Genomic DNA, 22,679 nt, shown 5'->3' on the forward strand with positions numbered 1-22,679 from the left:
TGGTTTAGCACAGTGGGCTAAACAGCTGGCTTGTAATGCAGAACAAGGCCAGCAGCGCGGGTTCAATTCCCGTACCGGCCTCCCCAAACAGGCGCCGGAAAGCGGAGACTAGGGGCTTTTCACAGTAACTTCATTGAAGCCTACTTGTGATAATAAGCGATTATTATTATAATGGGCTTCCCGCCCAGAGAAGATAGAAACCCAATTATTGTGCAAAACCCCGTTTGTGCACGTTATTGGCGGGGTTGGAGCCCAATTCAAAGCTCTCCCATGATGGTCCCACCTCCCTTTCATAGGGACCTGCTCCAGTCGGGCTTTGAAGCAGGTCCTGACAAGCATGGACGTGGTGCATTGGGCCCCAAGGGGGTAAAGGATGTAAGTCCAATGCCCATGTATCCCTCTGCCACTGCCAGGCTGCAGAAGGGAGGTTTCCCAAGGGTATTGGGAGTTTGGTGGGTTGGCGATGGGGGCCAAGGGTCTGACCTCGGGATTCTCCCCCGGGATGGGGGTCTCAGAGCTGGACTGCCCCTTATAGTGCTGGGAAATCTACAGATTGCTCTTGGCCTGGTGTTTTCAGACAGATGTCTGATCAAAATATTCAATCTTGCCTGTGTATTGTGATAAATGTGAAGTAACCCAGGTCACGTTAATCTCCCTGCCTCCTGGACACCCGGAAGGTTTCCAAATTCCAGCAGCACCCCATTCTGTAGGAGGGATTCCCCTGTCTCTCTCAGAAGCTGCAGGTGTTCAGAAGACCCCTTTGAAGTCCTCTGACTGACAGAAGAAGTCAGTTTCACAAGGGGGGGGGGGGATTTTCCTTCTGTTACCTGTGCAACCTGGCCACAGAAGAGAAACTGAACTGCTTTTGTCCTTTCCCTAAAGCTGGACTACTTTCTCAGCGCAGATCAATAATTTAACTTGGCATTTCCGGAATAATGTATGGATCAGTACAACTATAAATGCTACACCTATTCCAGAGGGCCATCAAGCAATTAAGCCATTTTTTTTTGTTGCTTCTGATACATTTCATTTTCCTTTTGATTTACGCGATGTTTTCTCCAGGGTTAGCTCAATCCCAAACATCAGCAGACATTGAGCCAAAGGAGTGGAATGGAAAGGATGGAAGGCTGGAAGTCATTCTGTTGTATGTTGCTAGCAGTCTTATTCTGTGATTTCTCACTGCCAGTTTCAGGTTACTGGGGTTAATATGTCGGAGGTAATAGGGCACCCCCATGACCGCCTATAAATTAACCCCATGAACACTTGGGAGACAGGAGGGAATCGTCTCTGGGCGACGACAGAAGATGGACAAGCCACACTTGAAGAGGTACTTAGATGCCGCCCATCAATAAACCACCAACCAGCTCTGAGGAAGGTGGCAAGCTTGCCTGAGCCATGGTACATTCAAACAAACGTCTTATTGTGTGTTACCCTGCTGGTGACCCTGAAATCGGCCACACTTGAAGTATGCTTGCTAGTTTATAATTCAATTTCTGGCTGAAAACATCTGTTGTTGGAACCCGGTATGCAAATGAAAATAAACAAGGATTTTAACTGGAGATTGGTATTCCCATTATATGCATTGGACAATAACGTTAGGGAGGAACAGAGGATTCTAGGATTTTGTGACAAAGATATGCTTCATTTTTTGTTTGGAAAATGAGACGGCAATGTTATTGAAACAAGTGTCCGTGGTTCAGAACTGCAGTGCTCAATGATTGGGTATCTCAGTAGAGTTGCCAATTCCGGCTGGACGTCTTTAAGAAGATGTCATCAATTGCCCTTTCACCTTCAACGGCTGCTCCCCAGGCTCCAGCCATTGCTCACCCAGCGTGTTAATCATCATGGTTTTGACTTTTGAAAATCTGATCACCTTAAACTGTGCTTAAAAAATAATAATAATCTTTATTATTGTCACAAGTAGGCTTACATTAACAGTGCAATGAAGTTACTGTGAAAATCCCCTAGCCGCCACATTCCGGCGTCTGCTCGGGTACACCGAGTGAAAATTCAGAATGTCCAATTTGCTTAACTAACACGTCTTTCGGGACTTGTGGGAGGAAACCGGAGCACCCGGAGGAAACCCACGCAGACACGGGGAGGACGTGCAGACCCCGCACAGGCAGTGACCCAAGCCGGGAATCGAACCTGGGACCCTGGTGCTGTGAAGCAGCAGTGCTAACCACTGTGCTACCGTGCCACCCATGCAGTGGAAAGGTGCAATGATAAGAGCGACACATCAAGGAACAGTTGCATTTACAAAGACAAATGATAACTTTGGATTCTCAAAGCTCCCGAATTATAGAGATTTTCAGCCAATTAAGATGCATGGAAAATATACGTTCAATCTCACCATGAACCTTAACTCACTTATATAGAGCTGGATTCTCCGTTCTGGGTGTAAAATTGCAGGAACTTTGCTACAAGACATTCATGTCACGCAAATAGGCCAGCGCGCAGCGCAGGTGCAGCCTGCGTCTGATTAGCTACGGTCGGGAATTGTGTTCAGAGCTTGACAAGGTGGAGCAGTTTTTAAGCGCTCCACTCAGCACAGGCCGTCATTCCAGCCAAGAAGATGGCAGCTAAAAGACCAGCTCCTGGTGTCGGAGATTGACCAAATGCTGGACGCCGTTGAGTGGAGGAGGGACACCCTCTTCCCCAGGGTGGGATGGAGGCTCAACCCCGCAATACAGAACAAGGCCTTGGATGAGGAGGTAGAGGCAGTGAGTGCTGCCAGCATCACCAAGAGGAACAGCCTGCAACGGCGGAAGAAGATGAACAAACTCCTTCGAGGAGCTTGCGTGAGTCACCACCTCTACAACGCTGGCATCACTCCCGCTCCTCACTCCTCACATCTGCCCCAATCCCCTAGAGGCCAACGACATCCCGCCTGCCTGCATTTCCCTTACAACCCACCCTCCACAGAACTCCAACACATGTATTGGCCAGGAACCACCGCTACCGGCATCGGCAATAGAGAATGCACCCCATAATGTTACAGCCTCATGTTTCATTCACGTTTATGAACCACCTACACTGTGTTTCTATGCTTTAAGAAGGTGAATCAATTGGATCATCCCCTTTCAAGCTGTCATTCCTCATTATCGGTCACCTTTCCCAGAAAGAAGGTATGATAAATCTCCAAAAATATGCAAAGCAACTCGGCGGACTCCATTAGGTCATCAGCAATAACCAGTGCCCCCAAACATTCTGGATCAGCAACACCAAATGAAAGGCAGTGCAGGTGTCCCCTGCGGTCATCTCCCTGCAAAACAGATATACCGCTTTGGATTCTGTTGAGGGAGATGGCTCACCAGGGGAAGACAGCAGCAGCCAGGTTCATGGCACCATGGCTGGCTCTGCTGCGCAGCTGGGCAGGAAGAAGAACGGCAGGGCTATAATGATAGGGGACTCAATGGTAAGGGGAATAGATAGGCGGTTCTGCGGACGCAATCGAGACTCCAGGATGGTATGTTGCCTCCCTGGTGCAAGAGTCAAGGATGTCTCGGAGCGGCTGCAGGACATTCTGGGGGGGGGGGGGGGGGGGGGGGGGAGGGTGAACAGCCAGCTGTTGTGGTGCACATAGGCACCAACGATATAGGTAAAAAATGGGACAAGGTCCTACAAGCTGAATTCAGGGAGTTAGGAGTTAAACTAAAAAGTAGGACCTCAAAGGTAGTAATCTCAGGATTGCTACCAGTGCCACGAGCTAGTCAGGGTATGAATGTCAGGATAGATAGGATGAAAGATGGTGCAAGAGGGAGGGATTCAAATTCCTGGGGCAATGGAACCAGTTCTGGGGGAGGTGGGATCAGTACAAACCGGACGGCCTGCACTGGGGCAGGACTGGAAACTATGTCCTAGGGGGGGGGGTTTGCTAGAGCTGTTGGGGAGAGTTTAAACTAATGTGGCAGGGGGATGGGAACCGATGCAGGAAGTTGGAAGGTAGTAAAACAGGGACAGAAACAAAAGGCAGTAAGGGGGAAAGTGTAAGGCAGAGAAGCCATAGTCAAAAATCAAAAAGGGCGACAGTACAAGGTACAGTGACTGAGGGGAGCTCAGTGAATTGGATCAGGAATACTAAAAGGAATAAAACGGGAAGTAAAAACATTAATGGTAAGCAACGCGGCAGGTTGTATACATGAAGATATGGGTTCAATGACAAGGAAAATTAGGAGAAAATTTAAGAGGAAATATAACTTAGGAGAGATTACTGATCGAGGTGTTAAGATTCAGAACAGAGGTAAAAAAAAAACATAATTGTACTTTACCTGAATGCTCGTAGTATTCGGAATAAGGTAAATGAGTTGATGGCGCAAATCATCGTGAATGACTATGATTTAGTGGCCATTACTGAAACATGGTTAAAGGATGGTCACGACTGGGAGTTAAATATCCGAGGGTATCAAACTTTTTGGAGGGACAGAGTGGATGGTAAGGGAGGTGGTGTAGCTCTGTTATTTAAGGATGACATCCGGGCAACAGTAAGGGATGACATCGGTGCTATGGAGGATAAGGTTGAATCCATTTGGGTGGAAATCAGGAATAGTAAGGCGAAAAACTCACTGATAGGAGTAGTCTATAGGCCGCCAAATAGTAACATTATAGTGGGGCAGGCAATAAACAAAGAAATAACTGATGCATGTAGAAATGGTACAGCAGTTATCATGGGGGATTTTAATCTACATGTCGATTGGTTTAGCCAGGTCGGTCAAGGCAGTCTTGAGGAGGAGTTTATAGAATATATCAGGATATATCAGGAGGCAGGATTGATTAATGATCTCATAGTTCGGGATCCTCTTGGAAGAAGCGACCACAATATGGTGGAATTTAAAATACAGTTGGAGGATGACAAGGTAAAATCAAACACTAGTGTTTTGTGCTTAAACAAAGGCGATTACAATGGGATGAGAGAAGAACTAGCTAAGGTAGACTGGGAGCAAAGACTTCATGGTGAAGCAGTTGAGGGACAGTGGAGAACCTTCCGAGTGATCTTTCACAGTGTTCAGAAAAGGTTCATACCGACAAAAAAGAAAGACGGTAGAAAGGGGAAAAATCGACCGTGGATATCTAAGGAGGTGAGGGAGAGTATCAAATTGAAGGAAAAAACATACAAAATGGCAAAAATTAGTGGGAGACTAGAGGACTGGGAAGTCTTTAGGGGACAACAGAAAGCTACTAAAAAAGCTATAAAGAAGAGTAAGGTAGACTATGAAAGTAAACTGGCTTAGAACATAAAAGCAGATAGTAAAAGATTCTACAAATATATAAGACAAAAAAGAGTGGCTAAGGTAAATATTGATCCTTTGGAAGATGAGAAGGGAGATTTAATAATAGGAGACGGGGAAATGGCTGAGGAGCTGAACAGGTTTTTTGGGTCAGTCTTCACAGTGGAGGACACAAATAACATGCCAGTGACTGATGGAAATAAAGATATGATAGGTGAGGACCTTGAGATGATTGTAATCACTAAGGAGGCAGTATTGGGCAAGCTAATGGGGCTAAAGGTAGACAAGTCTCCTGGCCCTGATGGGATGCATCCCAGAGTGTTAAAAGAGATGGCTAGGGAAATTGTAAACGCACTAGTGATAATTTATCAAAATTCACTAGACTCTGGGGTGGTCCCAGCGGATTGGAAAGTAGCAAACGTGACACCACTGTTTAAAAAAGGAGGTCGGCAGAAAGCGGGTAATTATAGGCCGGTAAGCTTAACGTCGGTTGTAGGGAAAATGCTGGAATCTATCATTAAGGAGGAAATAGCGGAGCACCTGGAGGGAAATTGTCCCACTGGGCAGACGCAGCATGGGTTCACAAAAGATAGGTCGTGTCTGACTAATTTGGTAGAATTTTTTGAGGACGTTACCAGTGCAGTAGATAACGGGGAGCCAATGGATGTGGGACATCTGGATTTCCAGAAAGCTTTTGACAAGGTGCCACACAAAAGGTTGCTGCATAAACTAAAGATGCATGGCATTGAGGGTAAAGTGGTAGCATGGGTAGAGGATTGGTTAACTAACAGAAAGCAGAGAGTGGGGATAAACGGGTGTTTCTCTGGTTGGCAACCTGTAACTAGTGGGGTCCCTCAAGGATCAGTGTTGGGCCCGCAGTTGTTCACAATTTACATAGACGATTTGGAGTTGGGGACCAAGTGCAATGTGTCAAAGTTTGCAGACGACACTAAGATGAGTGGTCAAGCAAAAAGTGCAGAGGATACCGGAAGTCTGCAGAAGGATTTGGATAGGTTAGGTGAATGGGCTAGGATCTGGCAGATGGAATTCAATGTTGCCAAGTGTGAGGCTATCCATTTTGTGAGGAATAACAGCAGAATGGATTATTATTTAAACGGTAAGATGTTAAAACATGCTGCTGTGCAGAGGGACCTGGGTGTGCTGGTGCACGAGTCGCAAAAAGTTGGTGTGCAGGTGGAACAGGTGATTAAGAAGGCTAATCGAGTTTTGTCTTTCGTTGCTAGAGGGATGGAGTTCAAGACTAGGCAGGTTATGCTGCAATTGTATAGGGTGTTGGTGAGGCCGCATCTGGAGTATTGTGTTCAGTTTTGGTCTCCTTACCTGAGAAAGGACATTTTGCACTGGAGGGAGTGCAGAGGAGATTCACTAGGTTGATCCCAGAGTTGAGGGGATTAGATTATGATGAGAGGTTGAGTAGGCTGGTACTGTACTCATTGGAGTTTAGAAGGATGCGGGGGGATCTTATTGAAATATATAAAATTCTGAAGGGAATAGATAAGATAGATGCGGGCAGGTTGTTTCCATTGGTGGGTGAAAGCAGAACTAGGGGGCATAGCCTCAAAATAAGGGGAAGTAGATTTAGGACTGAGTTTAGGAGGAACCTCTTCACCCAAAGGGTTGTGAATCTATGGAATTCCTTGGCCAGTGAAGCAGTAGAGGCTCCTTCATTAAATGTTTTTAATATAAAGATAGATAGTTTTTTTGAAGAATAAAGAGATTAAGGGTTACCATAAGACCATAAGACGTAGGAGCGGAAGTAAGGCCATTCGGCCCATCGAGTCCACTCCACCATTCAATCATGGCTGATTTCAACTCCATTTACCCGCTCTCTCTCCATAGCCCTTAATTCCTCGAGAAATCAAGAATTTATCAACTTCTGTCTTGAAGACACTTAATGTCCCGGCCTCCACCGCCCTCTGTGGCAATGAATTCCACAGACCCACCACTCTCTGGCTGAAGAAATTGCTCCTCATCTCTGTTCTAAAGTGACTCCCTTTTATTCTAAGGCTGTGCCCCCGGGTCCTAGTCTCCCCTGCTAATGGAAACAACTTCCCTACGTCCACCCTATCTAAGCCATTCATTATCTTGTAAGTTTCTATTAAATCTCCCCTCAACCTCCTAAACTCCAATGAATATAATCGCAGGATCCTCAGACCCTCATCGTATGTTAGGCCTCCCATTCCTGGGATCATCCGTGTGAATCTCCGCTGGACCCGCTCCAGTGCCAGTATGTCCTTCCTGAGGCGTGGGGCCCAGAATTGCTCACAGTATTCTAAATTGGGCCTAACTAATGCTTTATAAAGCTTCAGAAGTACATCCCTGCTTTTATATTCCAAGTCTCTTGAGATGAATGACAACATTGCATTTGCTTTCTTAATTACAGACTCAACCTGCAAGTTTACCTTTAGAGAATCCTGGACTAGGACTCTCAAGTCCCTTTGCACTTCAACATTATGAATTTTGTCACCGTTTAGAAAATAGTCCATGCCTCTATTTTTTCCAAAGTGCAAGACCTCGCACTTGCCCACGTTGAATTTCATCAGCCATTTCTTGGACCACTCTCCTAAACTATCTTTCTGCAGCCTCCCCACCTCCTCCATACTACCTGCCCCTCCACCTAACTTTGTATCATCGGCAAACTTAGCCAGAATGCCCCCAGTCCCGTCATCTAGATCGTTAATATATAAAGAGAACAGCTGTGGCCCCAACACTGAACCCTGCGGGACACCACTCGTCACCGGTTGCCATTCCGAAAAAGAACTATTTATCCCAACTCTCTGCCTTCTGCCTGACAGCCAATCGTCAATCCATGTTAGTACCTTGCCTCGAATACCATGGGCCCTTATTTTACTCAGCAGTCTCCCGTGCGGCACCTTATCAAAGGCCTTTTGGAAGTCAACATAGATAACATCCATTGGCTCTTCTTGGTCTAACCTATTTGTTATCTCTTCAAAGAACTCTAACAGGTTTGTCAGGCACGACCTCCCCTTACTAAATCCATGCTGACTTGTCCTAATCCGACCCTGCACTTCCAAGAATTTAGAAATCTCATCCTTAACAATGGATTCTAGAATCTTGCCAACAACCGAGGTTAGGCTAATTGGCCTATAATTTTCCATCTTTTTCCTTGTTCCCTTCTTGAACAGGGGGGGTTACAACAGCGATTTTCCAATCCTCTGGGACTTTCCCTGACTCCAGTGACTTTTGAAAGATCATAACTAATACCTCCACTATTTCTTCAGCTATCTCCTTTAGAACTCTAGGATGTAGCCCATCTGGGCCCGGAGATTTATCAATTTTTAGACCTCTTAGTTTCTCTAGCACTTTCTCCTTTGTGATGGCTACCATATTCAACTCTGCCCCCTGACTCTCCGGAATTGTTGGGATATTACTCATGTCTTCTACTGTGAAGACTGACGCAAAGTACTTATTTAGTTCCTCAGCTATTTCCTTGTCTCCCATCACTAGATTACCAGCGTCATTTTGGAGCGGCCCAATGTCTACTTTTGCCTCCCGTTTGTTTTTAATGTATTTAAAGAAGCTTTTAATATCATTCCTAATGTTACTGGCTAGCCTATCTTCATAATTGATCCTCTCTTTCCTTATTTCTCTCTTTGTTATCCTCTGTTTGTTTTTGTAGCCTTCCCAATCTTCTGACTTCCCACTACTCTTTGCCACATTATAGGCTTTCTCTTTTGCTTTGATGCATTCACTAACTTCCTTTGTCAGCCATGGCTGCCTAATCCCCCCTCTGATAACCTTTCTTTTCTTTGGGATGAACGTCTGTACTGTGTCCTCAATTACTCCCAGAAACTCCTGCCATTGCTGTTCTACTGTTTTTCCCACTAGGCTCTGCTCCAAGTCGATTTTCGTCAGTTCCTCCCTCATGCCCCTGTAGTTACCTTTATTTAACTGTAACACCTTTACATCTGATTCTACCTTCTTTCTTTCAAATTGGAGATTGAATTCTACCATATTATGATCACTGCCTCCTAAGTGTTCCCTTACTTTAAGATCTTTAATCAAGTCTGGCTCATTACATAACACTAAGTCCAGAATGGCCTGTCCCCTCGTGGGCTCCATCACAAGCTGTTCCAAAAAGCCCTCCTGTAAACATTCAATGAATTCCCTTTCCTTGGGTCCACTGGCAGCATTATTTACCCAGTCCACCTGCATATTGAAGTCCCCCATGATCACTGTGACCATGCCTTTCTGACATGCACTTTCTATTTCCTGGTGCATTTTGTGCCCCTGGTCCTGACCACTGTTAGGAGGCCTGTACATAACTCCCATTATGGTTTTTTTGCCTTTGTTATGGTGTTCGGGCCGGAAAGTGGAGCTGAGTCCACAAAAGATCAGCCATGATCTCATTGAATGGTGGAGCAGGCTCGAGGGGCCAGATGGCCTACTCCTGCTCCTAGTTCTTATGTTCTTATGTTCTTAACTAAATCAATTGCTCTTCTGGCACAGCTCAGCTGCCAATCAAAAGTTATATGCAAATGATAAAAGTATACCAACCATTGCTGTTAACATCAAGCCATGGCACATCAGCCAAATGGCAGGTGGCTAATCTGAAGCCATCTTTAGTATAAAGCCATACCTGTGGTTAACAAAAAAAAAGCCATTAAATACACATTGACATAGAAGCCCAGGTGGAGCAGCTGGCGAAGACATTTGTCTGAGTCATTTTCAGCTCTGAATGCTGGATGTAATCCAGGTGAAACAGGTTCAGATTTCCACTGTTTTTATTGTATAGCTCTTTGCTCACTGTTGTTTGAAGTTCAGTTTTTATTTTGTATGGGATAGTTGCTCTTTTATGATTCCAATTTGAATAAAGGCTACATTTTGAGCTAATAAAATGGCACTGGCTTTAACAAGAGATTTTCACATGATAATCAATGATTATGGCAAAAGGGATAACACGAGGCAAGATAGATTTAATGCAACAGTTTTAAAGAATGTGCTAGAACAGAGCTGCGCTCCAAAAGCTAGTCATTCGAAACAAACCTGTTGGACTTTAACCTGGTGTTGTAAGACTTCTTACTGTGCCCACCCCAGTCCAACGCCGGCATCTCCACATCATAAGTGGAGGTATTGAGTACAGGAACATTATGCCAAATATTTATAAAGCTTTGGTTACACCACAACAAAAGTATTCCTTCCAGTTTGGGCCACAATGCTTTTGGGAGGATGTGACGGTCCTTGAGAGGGTACAGAGCAGACTTAGTCGAATGATTCCAGGATTTTAGCAACGCTATTAGCTTGGAAAAGCTCGGATTGTTCCCGTTGGAACAAATTAACTTGGGGGGGGGGGGGGAGATTTGTTAGAGTTGCGCAAGATTATGACAGGCTTAGATAAAACCAACAAAGGAAAGTCTATTCCATTAGCTGATGGTGCAAGAAATAGGGGACATAGATGTAAGAGATGCAGGGAGGATGTGAGGAAGAACCTTTTAGGGCAACGAGTGCTTATTCCTTGAAAGCATTGCCTACGAGTGCATAAGAAGCATGGATTGTGAATGATTTCAAGAGGAAATGGAACAAGCACTCGAGGAAATTTAATTTGCATGGCTCAAGAGATAGGGTGGGCGATTGTGACTGACTGGGTTTCTCTACAGATATATCAGAGTCGGTGAATTCAATATGAATCAAGTACATACAGAAGAAAAAATGAAATGCAACAAATATTGGACCAAGAGAAAAAAAGACAGCAAAGAAAAGTAAAACAAAAGTAAATGGCATAAAGTTACATGTTTCCAATCTCCAACAATGAATACCCAAAGGGATGAGGCTCTCTCGCAAAATATCTTTTGAGCATATTAATATGACACATTCTGTGAGTTTTCCTTCTGTCTGCCGCTCTTTTGAAATAATTCATCTCGCTCAATTTCCTTTCAATTTGATAAGGCCCACTAAATCTTGTTTTTAATGGCTCACCTACCATTGGAAACAATACTCGCACTTTCTCCCCACTAACGAAACTCCAAATTTTTGATTTCTTATCTCTTATCTCTTATTTTCATCACATGTTGTGACAATTTTAAATGTTTCCCAGCCAACTCACCAGCCCTAGTTAATTTCTTCCGAACGTTTGACACATAATCCTACAACGCAGTGTGCAACCCATAAGTCACCAATTTCTCTTTGATCATCTCACCTCATGACCAAAAATCAATTCAAATGGACTGAATTTTGTTGATTCATTCAGTGCATCCTTAATCGCAAACAGTACAAATATTTCTCTATCCCAACCCTCTGGATAATCCTGACTACAGGCCCTCAAAATGGTCGTTAGAGTTTGATGCCATTTTTCTAATGCCCCGGATGATACTCCGTTGAGCTAAATTGCTTTATTAGTAGATAGTCCATTACTTCATTGAGTACCATCAACATAAAAGTGGATCCCTGGTCTGATTGAGTTTCTTTTGATAGTCCATATTTCATAAAAAATTTGGTTAGCTCCTCTACAACCCTCTAAATGTAATGTTTCATAACGGAATTGCCTCCGGAAGCCTAGTAGATATATTCATTATGGCCAACAGATACTGATTCCCACTTTTTGTTTTCGGCAATGGTCCCATGCAATCAATTAGGAAGTGAGTAAAAGGTTCCTCATATGCCGGAATGAGTATTAAAGGTGCTGGTTTGATTACCGCCTAAGGTTTCCCTGCTACCTGACATGTGTGACATGCACGGCAAATTCAAATACATCCTTATGCATTCCAGGCCAATATGCATTTTTGCTTGTGTTTTCCTTATTCCGAAATGACCCCCCCACTGGAATCTCATGCGTTACCCATAAACCCTCCTTTCTATAACCCACTGGGAATACCACTTGATGAGCTTCTGCCCATTTCTCATCTGCTTGAATGTGTAAAGGTCTCCATTTTCTCATTACTACATTATGTCCAATGTAATAACACGCTGGTCTACACTCAGATTCTATTTCCATATATGCTTTCTGATACAACTGCCTTATCTCTGAATCTCTCTGCTGTTATTCAACCAACTGTCTTCAACTGAACATAGCCACTTCATCCACCACCTGCCCTTGTTCTTTACAAACCATCTGATCAAACATGGTGTCTGACAACAGAACCCCAGCCTCCCTATCAGTACTCAAGATCCCTTCAACCTGTGGCTTTGTGAACTTGTCACTCATAATCAGGAAACACTCCAGGATATACTTCTTACAACATCTCGGTTGTTTGACTTTCCACTGGATTCCAACCACAGTGGGCTGAAATCCCACCTGTGATCCAGCTATATCATCACCACAGATAACCTCTGAAAAGTGTAATTTTTCTATTACTTCTACTGCCGTTTCACCACTTTTCAACGGATTCTCTAACCTTACCTTACATAAAGGCACACTACTCCTCTCACCATTAATTCCACATATTACCATCTTTTCTGGCAATACTCCTTCCAAATGACATATCTCCTTATCTCCCACCATCAAAGATTGACTTGCATGAAGAAATAGGGATATGGTATTTTAAAACAAACATTATTATGAGCACAATATTAAATTATTTAACATCATACTGGAAAATTACCCCTTAATTACCCTTTCTATTCCTAATTAAACAATAAGAAAGGAAAAACATACAGTTCTCAATATATCAAACATCCCAATGACACAGGGTAATACTTGCTTTCCAGAACAGATTTGGTTCCTGTTAGAACCCCTGCAGACTCTGGCTGGATGTCCTCAAAAAGCTGTTTCAACTGGATTTTCTCAGCTGGTTTGTCTCAGCTCCCCCCCTTGTCTTCAGACAAGACTGCCCTGCTTTAAATACTTTATTTTAAAAAAAATTGTGAGAGAAGAACAAAACTGGCATTGAAAGAGCACCAATCACAATTTCAGGACATCTGGATGGCACGTTGGTGCAGCATTGAGCACTGCGGCCTCACGGCGCCGAGGACCCGAGTTCGATCCCGGCCCCGGAAAAACAAAGAATACAACACAGGCTCTCGATGGGGGAATCTTATTGCTAGATTCCCATTGGATTTGACACCAAGAGGTTTAAACGAACACCAGGTTTCAACAGATCCAACAGCTGGTCAAACATTATCAGCATCATTCTCCCGCTATCTTACCCTCACTGTAAACAGTGACGCACAGGGGGCAGTTAGTATCCTCCCTCCTCACTGCAAATATAATCTACAATCACAGGGCCAACTACGGAACTTGTCCCAGTTACTTTTGGCGCAGCAGCATCACGGGTCAGACACTCAGCTGTTTCCTTGACTAGCCTGTGAGTTACACTGAGCTGCCAATTTGGCAGTACAGGCTCATGGGACACGAGCAGGTAACATGGCAATGGCACCATGCTTTAAATACTATTAATCTTTCTTCAACTATCCTACTATGAGAGCAAAGTACTTTACTTACGACCTCAAGGGTAGCCAGATCAGAACACAACTCAAAATCTTTCTCACAATGTCTGAATGCCTTAGTTCCCCCCCCCCCCCCCCCCAGCAATGACATCATGCCCCCAAACTGAAAACAAATTAACTCCTCAAGGACTCCCCATAGTCAAACAACAGTGCATTAGCTCAGGTTTTTATGGTGACCAAATTCACCTCTGACTCCTAAAAGCTTTCTGGTCTTGCAAAACAAGATTTGTTGAAAAACATGACCACTGCAGTCAAACACACTCTAACTTTTAGCCCTTAAATTGCCAAATGTGTATAATCCAATATATCTCAAATCCTGCATTCATCACAGTATGCTAACTGTTACTCACAATTAGTTTCAACTTCCAGCTCCAACTTCAACTGGATAGTCAGAGGCTTTTCCCCAGGGTAGAGGGGTCAATTACTAGGGGGCATAGGTTTAAGGTGAGAGGGGCAAAGTTTAGAGTAGATGTACGAGGCAAGTTTTTTACGCAGAGGGTAGTGGGTGCCTGGAACTCACTACCGGAGGAGGTAGTGGAGGCAGGGACGATAGGGACATTTAAGGGGCATCTTGACAAATATATGAATAGGATGGGAATAGAAGGATACGGACCCAGGAAGTGTAGAAGATTGTAGTTTAGTCGGGCAGTATGGTCGGCACGGGCTTGGAGGGCCGAAGGGCCTGTTCCTGTGCTGTACATTTCTTTGTTCTTTGTTCTTTGTTCCTGTCAAACCTTGCAGTAGGCTCATTGACAGGATCAATGTTAATGTGATTATATATTATCAAGGTTCAGGATATACAGGATATGGATTGATTTGAGTATCTTAAGCAAATAGAGGCTGCTGCGACACTGGGCGTTGGTTTGCAGGCAGGTGCATCCAATATTGCATTCTGTAAATAATCTAACATTAAGCAAATTATTGGTTTCCTGCTTCAGAATGAATTAATAATCAGTGCCGGATGACTTCCGGGTGCGGCGATGACCAGCTAAGTCGCACTTTTCGGCACCTCCCATTTTAACGGACCTTTGGGCTCTTATCGGGAGCCCCAACGGCAATTTTCGAAGGCTAAACCCACTGTGAGGCGACATAGAAGGGAGTCCCCCCGGATGTGAATGGACAGAAAAGATAATAGTGGCCAGATTGCGGAGGATCCTCTGGAGCAGCGGCAAAGAAGGGAAGTGAGAAGCAAGATGGCGGTGGAGGGAGGCCAGTTGGTATGGGGCCTGGAACAGCAGGAGTTCCACCGGCGATGTGTGGAGGAGCTCAAGAAGGAGGTGCTGGCGCCGATGCTGCAGGTGATTGAGGGGTTAAAGGAGGCGCAGAAGACCCAAGAGATGGAGCTCCGTGGAGTGAAGGCAAAAGCTGCCGAAAATGAGGACGAGATACAGGGCTTGGTGGTGAAGACGGAGACGCACGAGGCACTGCATAAGAGGTATATGGAGAGACTGGAAGCCCTGGAAAATAGCTCGAGGAGGAAGACCCTAAGAATCTTCGGTCTTCCCGAAGGGGCAGGGGGAGCGGACGTTGGGGCGTATGTGAGCACGATGCTCCATACCTTAATCGGAGCTGAGGCCCCGACGGGCCCCCTGGAAGTGGAGGGAGCGTATCGAGTCCTCGTGAGAAGACCAAGGGCAGGAGCAATAGTGGTGAGGTTCCACCGCTACAAGGACAGGGAGATGGTCCTGAGATGGGCGAAAAAGACACGGAGCAGCAGGTGGGAGAACGCAGTGATCCACGTGTATCAGGATTGGAGTGCGGAGGTGGCAAGAAGGAGGGTGAGTTTCAATCGGGCCAAGGCGGTGCTCCACACGAGGAAAGTGAAATTCGGAATGTTGCAGCCGGCAAGACTGTGGGTTACACACCAGGGTAAACACCACTACTTCGAGACGGCAGAGGAGGCGTGGACATTTATTGAAGAGGAGAAGTTGGACTAGATTGGAGAAAGAGTGTTTGAAATGAAGTAGTGAGGTGGTGGCAAGGGACTGTGAATCAGGTGGGGGAAAATGTTCTTTCCCCTCGAAGGGGGGGGGACACGAAGAAATGTGGGCGCCGGTGGGGAAGGGGAGGGGGAAGGAGAGAGGGAGCTGCGCCATCAGGGGCGGGGCCGAGAGGGAAGCGCGGTCTTTGTTCCCGCGCTATGGAAATTGTGGCGGGAAAAGGGGGCGCAGGAAGGAGGGGGCCTCACATAATGGGAGGCTAAGGATAAACGGGGGAAGCCGAGGTCAGAGTTTGCTGACTTCTGGAAGCAATATGGAGGGAGCAACTAAGCTAGAGAGGGATCTAGCGGGGGAGGGGGGTTAACTGGGTTGCTGCTGCTAAGGGGAAGGGGGAGCTGTTATGGGATGGGATGGTCGGGACGGCGCCGTTGGGGGGATAAGCGGGTGCGTGGGAACCGGGTGAGGAGCTGGTCTAAAAAAGGGGATGGCTAGTCGACGAGGGGGGGGGGGTAAAGAGCCCCCCAACCCGGTTGATCACGTGGAACATGAGAGGGTTGAACGGGCCGATTAAGAGGGCAAGGGTACTTGCGCACCTAAAGAAGCTAAAGGCAGACGTGGTCATGCTTCAGGAGACGCACCTGAAACTGGCGGATCAGGTCAGATTAAGAAAAGGATGGGTGGGACAGGTATTCCACTCGGGCTTGGATGCGAAAAATAGAGGGGTGGCAATACTGGTGGGGAAATGGGTATTGTTTGAGGCGAAGACCATAGTGGCGGACAGTGGGGGTAGATACGTGATGGTGAGTGGCAGATTGCAAGGTGAGGCGGTGGTGCTGGTGAATGTATATGCCCCGAACTGGGATGACGTGAACTTTATGAAGCGTATGTTGGGGCGCATCCCGGACCTGGAGATGGGAAAGTTGGTAATGGGGGGGGGGGGGGGGGGGGCTTCAACACGGTGCTGGACCCAGGGCTGGACCGGGCCAGATCTAGGACCGGGAGGAGGCCGGCAGCGGCCAAGGTGCTTAAGGGCTTTATGGAGCAGATGGGAGGAGTGGATCCCTGGAGATTTACTAGGCCAAGGAGTAAAGAGTTTTCCTTCTTCTCCCATGTCCACAAAGTGTACTCCCGGATAGACATCTTTGTCCTGGGAAGGGCGCTGATCCCGAAGGTGGCAGGAACGGAGTATTCGGCTATAGCCATTTCAGATCATGCCCCATATTGGGTAGATCTGGAAGTAGGAGAGGAAAAGGAGCAGCGCCCACTCTGGAGATTAGATATGGGACTGTTGGCGGATGAGGGGGTATGTGTAAGGGTGAGGGGATGTATTGAAAGGTACCTAGAGATCAATGATGACGGAGAAGTCCAGGTGGGAGTGGTCTGGGAGGCGCTGAAGGCGGTGGTTAGAGGGGAGCTGATCTCCATAAGGGCCCATAAGGGAAAACAAGAGGGCAAAGAAAGGGAGAGATTGTTGAGGGAGAATTTGAGGGTGGATAGGCAATATGCGGAGGCTCCAGATGAAGGGCTATACAGGGAAAGACGGAGATTGCACACGGACTTTGACTTGTTGACCACAGGTAAGGTGGAAGCACAATGGAGGAAGGCACAGGGAGTGCAGTATGAATATGGAGAGAAGGCGAGCCGGCTGCTGGCCCAACAACTTAGGAAGAGGGGGGCGGCGAGAGAGATCGGAGGGGTTAGAGACGAGGAGGGAAAGATGGAACGGGGAGCGGAGAGGGTGAACGGGGTGTTTAAGGTATTTTACGAGAGGCTATATAAGGCTCAACCCCCAGAAGGGAAAGAGGGAATAATGCGTTTCCTAGACCAGCTGGAGTTCCCGAAGGTTGAGGAACAGGAGATGACAGGACTGGGAGCGCAGATTGAGGTGGAGGAGGTGGTAAAAGGAATTGGGAACATGCAGGCAGGGAAGGCCCCGGGACCAGATGGGTTCCCGGTGGAGTTCTATAGGAAATACATGGACCTGCTGGCCCCACTTCTGACACGAACCTTTAATGAGGCGAGGGAAAGGGGGACACTACCCCCGACGATGTCGGAGGCGACGATATCGCTGATCCTGAAAAGAGACAAAGACCCGCTGCAGTGTGGGTCATACAGGCCTATTTCCCTCTTGAACGTAGATGCCAAGCTTTTGGCCAAGGTGATGGCGACGAGGATAGAGGACTGTGTCCCTGGGGTGGTGCATGATGATCAAACGGGGTTTGTTAAAGGGAGGCAATTGAATGCAAATATACAGAGGCTGCTGGGGGTGATGATGATGCCCCACCAGAGGGGGAGGCGGAGATAGTGGTGGCGATGGATGCAGGGAAAGCATTTGATAGAGTGGAGTGGGACTACCTGTGGGAAGTACTGAGGAGATTTGGATTTGGAGAGGGGTTCATTAGATGGGTTCAGCTCCTGTACAGGGCCCCGGTAGCAAGTGTGATTACAAATAGGCAACGATCTGACCACTTCCGACTATATAGGGGTACAAGATAGGGATGTCCCCTGTCCCCGTTGCATTGGCAATTGAGCCACTGGCCATAGCGCTGAGGGGCTCTAGGAAGTGGAGGAGGTATTTAGAGGAGGAGAAGAGCATCGGGTGTCATTATACGCGGATGATTTGTTGTTGTATGTCGCGGACCCAGTGGAGGGGATGCCTGAGATAATGCAGACACTCAGGGAGTTTGGAGAATTTTCAGGATATAAATTGAATATGGGGAAGAGTGAACTGTTTGTGATGCACCCCGGGGAACAGGGCAGGGGAATAGACGATTTACCGTTGAGGAGGGTAACAAGAGATTTCCGGTATTTAGGGATCCAGGTGGCCAGGAACTGGGGAACCTTGCATAAGCTTAACTTGGCACGACTGGTAGAGCAGATAGAAGAGGACTTTAGGAGGTGGGACATGGCGCCCCTGTCATTGGCGGGCAGGGTGCAGGCGGTTAAAATGGTGGTCCTTCCGAGGTTTCTTTTTGTGTTCCAGTGCCTCCCTGTACTGATTACAAAGGCCTTTTTTAAGAAGGTGGACAAGAGTATTATGAGCTTTGTGTGGGCTGGAAAGACCCTAAGAGTAAAGAGGGGGTTCCTGCAGCGCAGTAGGGACAGAGGGGGACTGGCACTACCGAGTCTAAGTGACTATTATTGGGCCGCCAACGTGTCAATGATATGTAAGTGGATGAGGGAAGGGGAAGGAGCGGCGTGGAAAAGACTGGAGATGGCGTCCTGTAGGGGAACTAGCCTAAAAGCACTGGCGACGGCGCCGTTGCCGTTCTCCCCGAAAAAATACACCACAAACCCAGTGGTGGTGGCAACTCTGAAAATTTGGGGGCAGTGGAGACGACATAAGGGAGTGACGGGTGCCTCAGTGTGGTCCCCGATAAGGAACAACCATAGGTTCGTCCCGGGAAGGATAGATGGGGGATTTAAATCTTGGCAGCGAGCAGGAATTGTGAAATTGAAGGACTTGTTCTTAGATGGGACGTTCGCGAGTCTGGGAGCACTGACAGAAAAATATGGGTTGCCACCTGGGAATGCATTTCGCTATATGCAAGTGAGGGCATTTGTGAGGCAACAGGTGAGGGAATTTCCGCAGCTCCCGGCACAAGAGATCCAGGACAGAGTGATTTTGGGGGCATGGGTGGGTGATGGTAGGGTGTCAGATATATATAGGGAAATGAGAGATGAGGGGGAGACGATGGTAGAGGAGCTGAAGGGAAAATGGGAGGAGGAGCTGGGGGAAGAGATTGAGGAGGGGCTGTGGGCAGATGCCCTAAGTAGGGTAAACTCTTCGTCCTCGTGTGCCAGGCTCAGCCTGATACAATTCAAGGCTCTACACAGGGCGCATATGACGGGAGCAAGGCTGAGTAGATTTTTTGGAGTGGAGGATAGGTGCGGAAGCCCGGCGAACCACACCCACATGTTTTGGACATGTCCGGTATTGCATGGGTTCTGGGTGGGTGTGGCAAAAGTGATTTCAAAGGTGGTGGGGGTCCGGGTCGAACCAGGCTGGGGGTTGGCTATATTTGGGGTTGCAGATGAGCCGGGAGTGCTGGAGGCGAGAGAGGCCGATGTTTTGGCCTTTGCGTCCCTAGTAGCCCGGCGAAGGATTCTACTTATGTGGAAAGAAGCTAAACCCCCGGGCGTGGAGGCCTGGATAAACGACCTGGCAGGGTTCATAAAATTGGAACGGATAAAGTACGCACTAAGAGATTCGGCTCAAGGGTTCACCAGGCGGTGGCAACCATTCCTCGACTATCTCGCAGAGCGATAAGGGAAAATAGGAAAGGTAGCAGCAGCAACCCAGGGCGGGGGGGGGGAGGACTCATTTGGGTCCTCAGGGATTTTTATGTGTGTGTTTATATATTAGTTATTTATATTAGATTTTACGAAGTTACTATTTCTGTTGTTTCTTATTTTGTTGTTGGCAGTTGCCGTTAGTTAGCATATTAATTATTTAAAAAACGATCAATGTATATATCATTACAAAGTTGTAAAATGGGAAATTTTTGTTTGATCGAAAAACTTTAATAAAATATATTTTTTTAAAAATAAAAATAATCAGTGCCGCAAATTAGTGGGTGGTTGTTGCTGATGATCGGTCTACATTTACCAGGTTTATGTCTCGATCGTTCATTTTAATACAGGAAGATTGAAAGAGTCAAACAGACCTGTGTCTCTGGTGACCTTGAGCTCCACTGATTCATACTCAGAATTTAAACCTGATAAGTTTGGTTCACAAAATAGAGCCACTAAATGTAAAATCACTGTGACATCCTTCCTTTACTATTAATATATCGCACATTTACTATATTTGGGGTGTTTTAGCTAACACTTCTTTTTTTAAAAAATCACATTAAAAACTGAAACCTGTTTGTTGCAAGAATTGCAACACATGTAATGTGTAGCTACAAACCTAACAACTCTCAGCAGTGGTCAGCAGAGCGGAGAAATTGAAGGTATGAAGACCCTAAAGATAGTGAGAGATAAAAATATCCAGGAGAGGGAAATATACAACAGCAAACCAGGGGAAGATGAGAAGAGATTACAAAGAGCAAATATGTGGCAGTCGGCCTCAAGTTACTGAAACACTCTTGTGGGTTCTTATGGGAGTTGGACATGTCTGGAAAAGGTGGGACTGATACTTCTCCAGGGAATTAAGTTAAACTTAAATGTGTGGAAGACTGCAGAGGATGACTTACACCTTTGGGGGCCCTGCGCTCTCCCTCTTTGAAGAGGTCCCCTGGTGACAAGCGGTCTGCCCCCAATGACGTCAAGACCCGCCCCAAATGATGGTGAGCCCCGCTCCCAATGATGTTGAGCCCCGCACAAATGCCATCGCATCGTGCTCCGCCTAAATGAAATCGAGCCACACCCCAAATGATGTCAAGCCCTCCTGACCCCGCTCACCCTCAGCTCACACTATGCAAAGCACAGAAACCCAAAGTCATTGCTTGACAGACTGCTGTAGTGCTCGTTAACTCATGACAACAACAAGCCTGTACTGTAATTGATAAAGTGAAATCCAAGCGTACCTTTTTTCAGCATGTCAATAGACATGGTCAATATTGCGACGTGGGTCTTGAGGCGAGCAAACACGAACTGGCGGATGAGCAAAGGGATGGAGAAATCAGCCGATGATATGACTGCTGCACAGCACAGACCAGTGCTAGACAGAGTGTACCAGCAAAAATCCAGTGCAGGACCAAACACTCCAATGAAGTGGAGTGTCTAGTCCAAGTCTAATGTCAGTGACTCTGCTGGCAACTGTCTGGCAGGATTCCATTCTTTAATTGTCCACAAGAGTAAGAAGAGACTTTATGCAGACCAGTGAAGAACGATGGGGGATGACAGTTACGAACCGGTTACAACTGTCTGCATGTGACCACCAGCCATTGTATCAGCCCAGCATATGTTCTCTCTTGAAGAACAGAAATTTGGACTGGAGAAAATGGTAGAGGGACAGATTTTTTTTAGAGTTTCTCGCTTCGTCAGTTGTTCGCAATCCGTGGCAACTTAGATAGCTTTTCTTCTGCACTTTTCCTTAAGATCACAAAATCATTAATTACACATCACAGGTAAAGTTTTGGAAGGATGCATTTTCAATTGTCAGTATTACTGAGCTTGTCAACTTGTCATCGTAATGCACAGATAATTTTTCATTCTTTTCAAAACAGAGAAAGAATATTCACCGGAAGCATTTGTGACAAGTATTGGTAAAAAGATCTTAAGAATGGTTTCCACATTTGGAAAGGTTGCCTGCAAACCATTATGTGCAAGTCTGTACAAATCAGCTGGTGATCTCAAAGCACAGAGCTCATCATTAATTGATGAAATGAATGAGTTGTTTCACTTCACGTTCAAAAACATTTGTGTCTATGGCCTCCAAGTAGAATTCAATTAACCTCCTATTGCAGCGGTTGTTAGCATTCTCACCCAAAAAACTTGCAAAATAATTAAAGTCTTCTACAGAGATTCACCTCTATTCAGCATTTGCACCATTATTGTGTCACAAGTAGGATTGACAGTCTCAACGATGATCTTCCCTTTCCTTTTTAAAATTATTTCATTGTCTCTAGTTTCATCAAAATGTAACTCCCTGTGTCTTGTATACTTCTCATCATCAGAGGGACCTGTATTATTTGCTAATGTTAGTGCCTCTGGCTCCATTGAGGTATTGTTATATCAAACTTCCATGACAAAACTTCTAACTGAGGCTAGCATTCAATGAAGTTGTACCAACATTTGCAGCTATTTGCTGATAGCATTAATTCTTTGAAGTAAAAGGCTCCACAGAACAGTAAAAACTGCAATTTTGAACATTTCAACCTTCCCTGCTAAGTATTTTACTTCAGCTTTCACATCTGGGGCGGGATTCTGCGGGAATCGACGGGGCGGGCAACTCCGGCGTGAAGGAGTGGCGTGAACCACTCCGGCGTTGGCCGCCCTGAAGGTGCGGAATCCTCCACACTTTCAGGGGCTAGGCCAGCGCCGGAGTGGTTTGCGCCGCCCCGGCCGGCGCAGAAGGGGCTTGGCGCCACACCAACCGGCGGCGAAGGGCCTCCGCCGGCCGGCGTGAGTTGGCACATGC

Source organism: Scyliorhinus torazame, chromosome 21, assembly GCF_047496885.1.
Source record: "Scyliorhinus torazame isolate Kashiwa2021f chromosome 21, sScyTor2.1, whole genome shotgun sequence".
Lineage (NCBI taxonomy): Eukaryota > Metazoa > Chordata > Chondrichthyes > Carcharhiniformes > Scyliorhinidae > Scyliorhinus > Scyliorhinus torazame.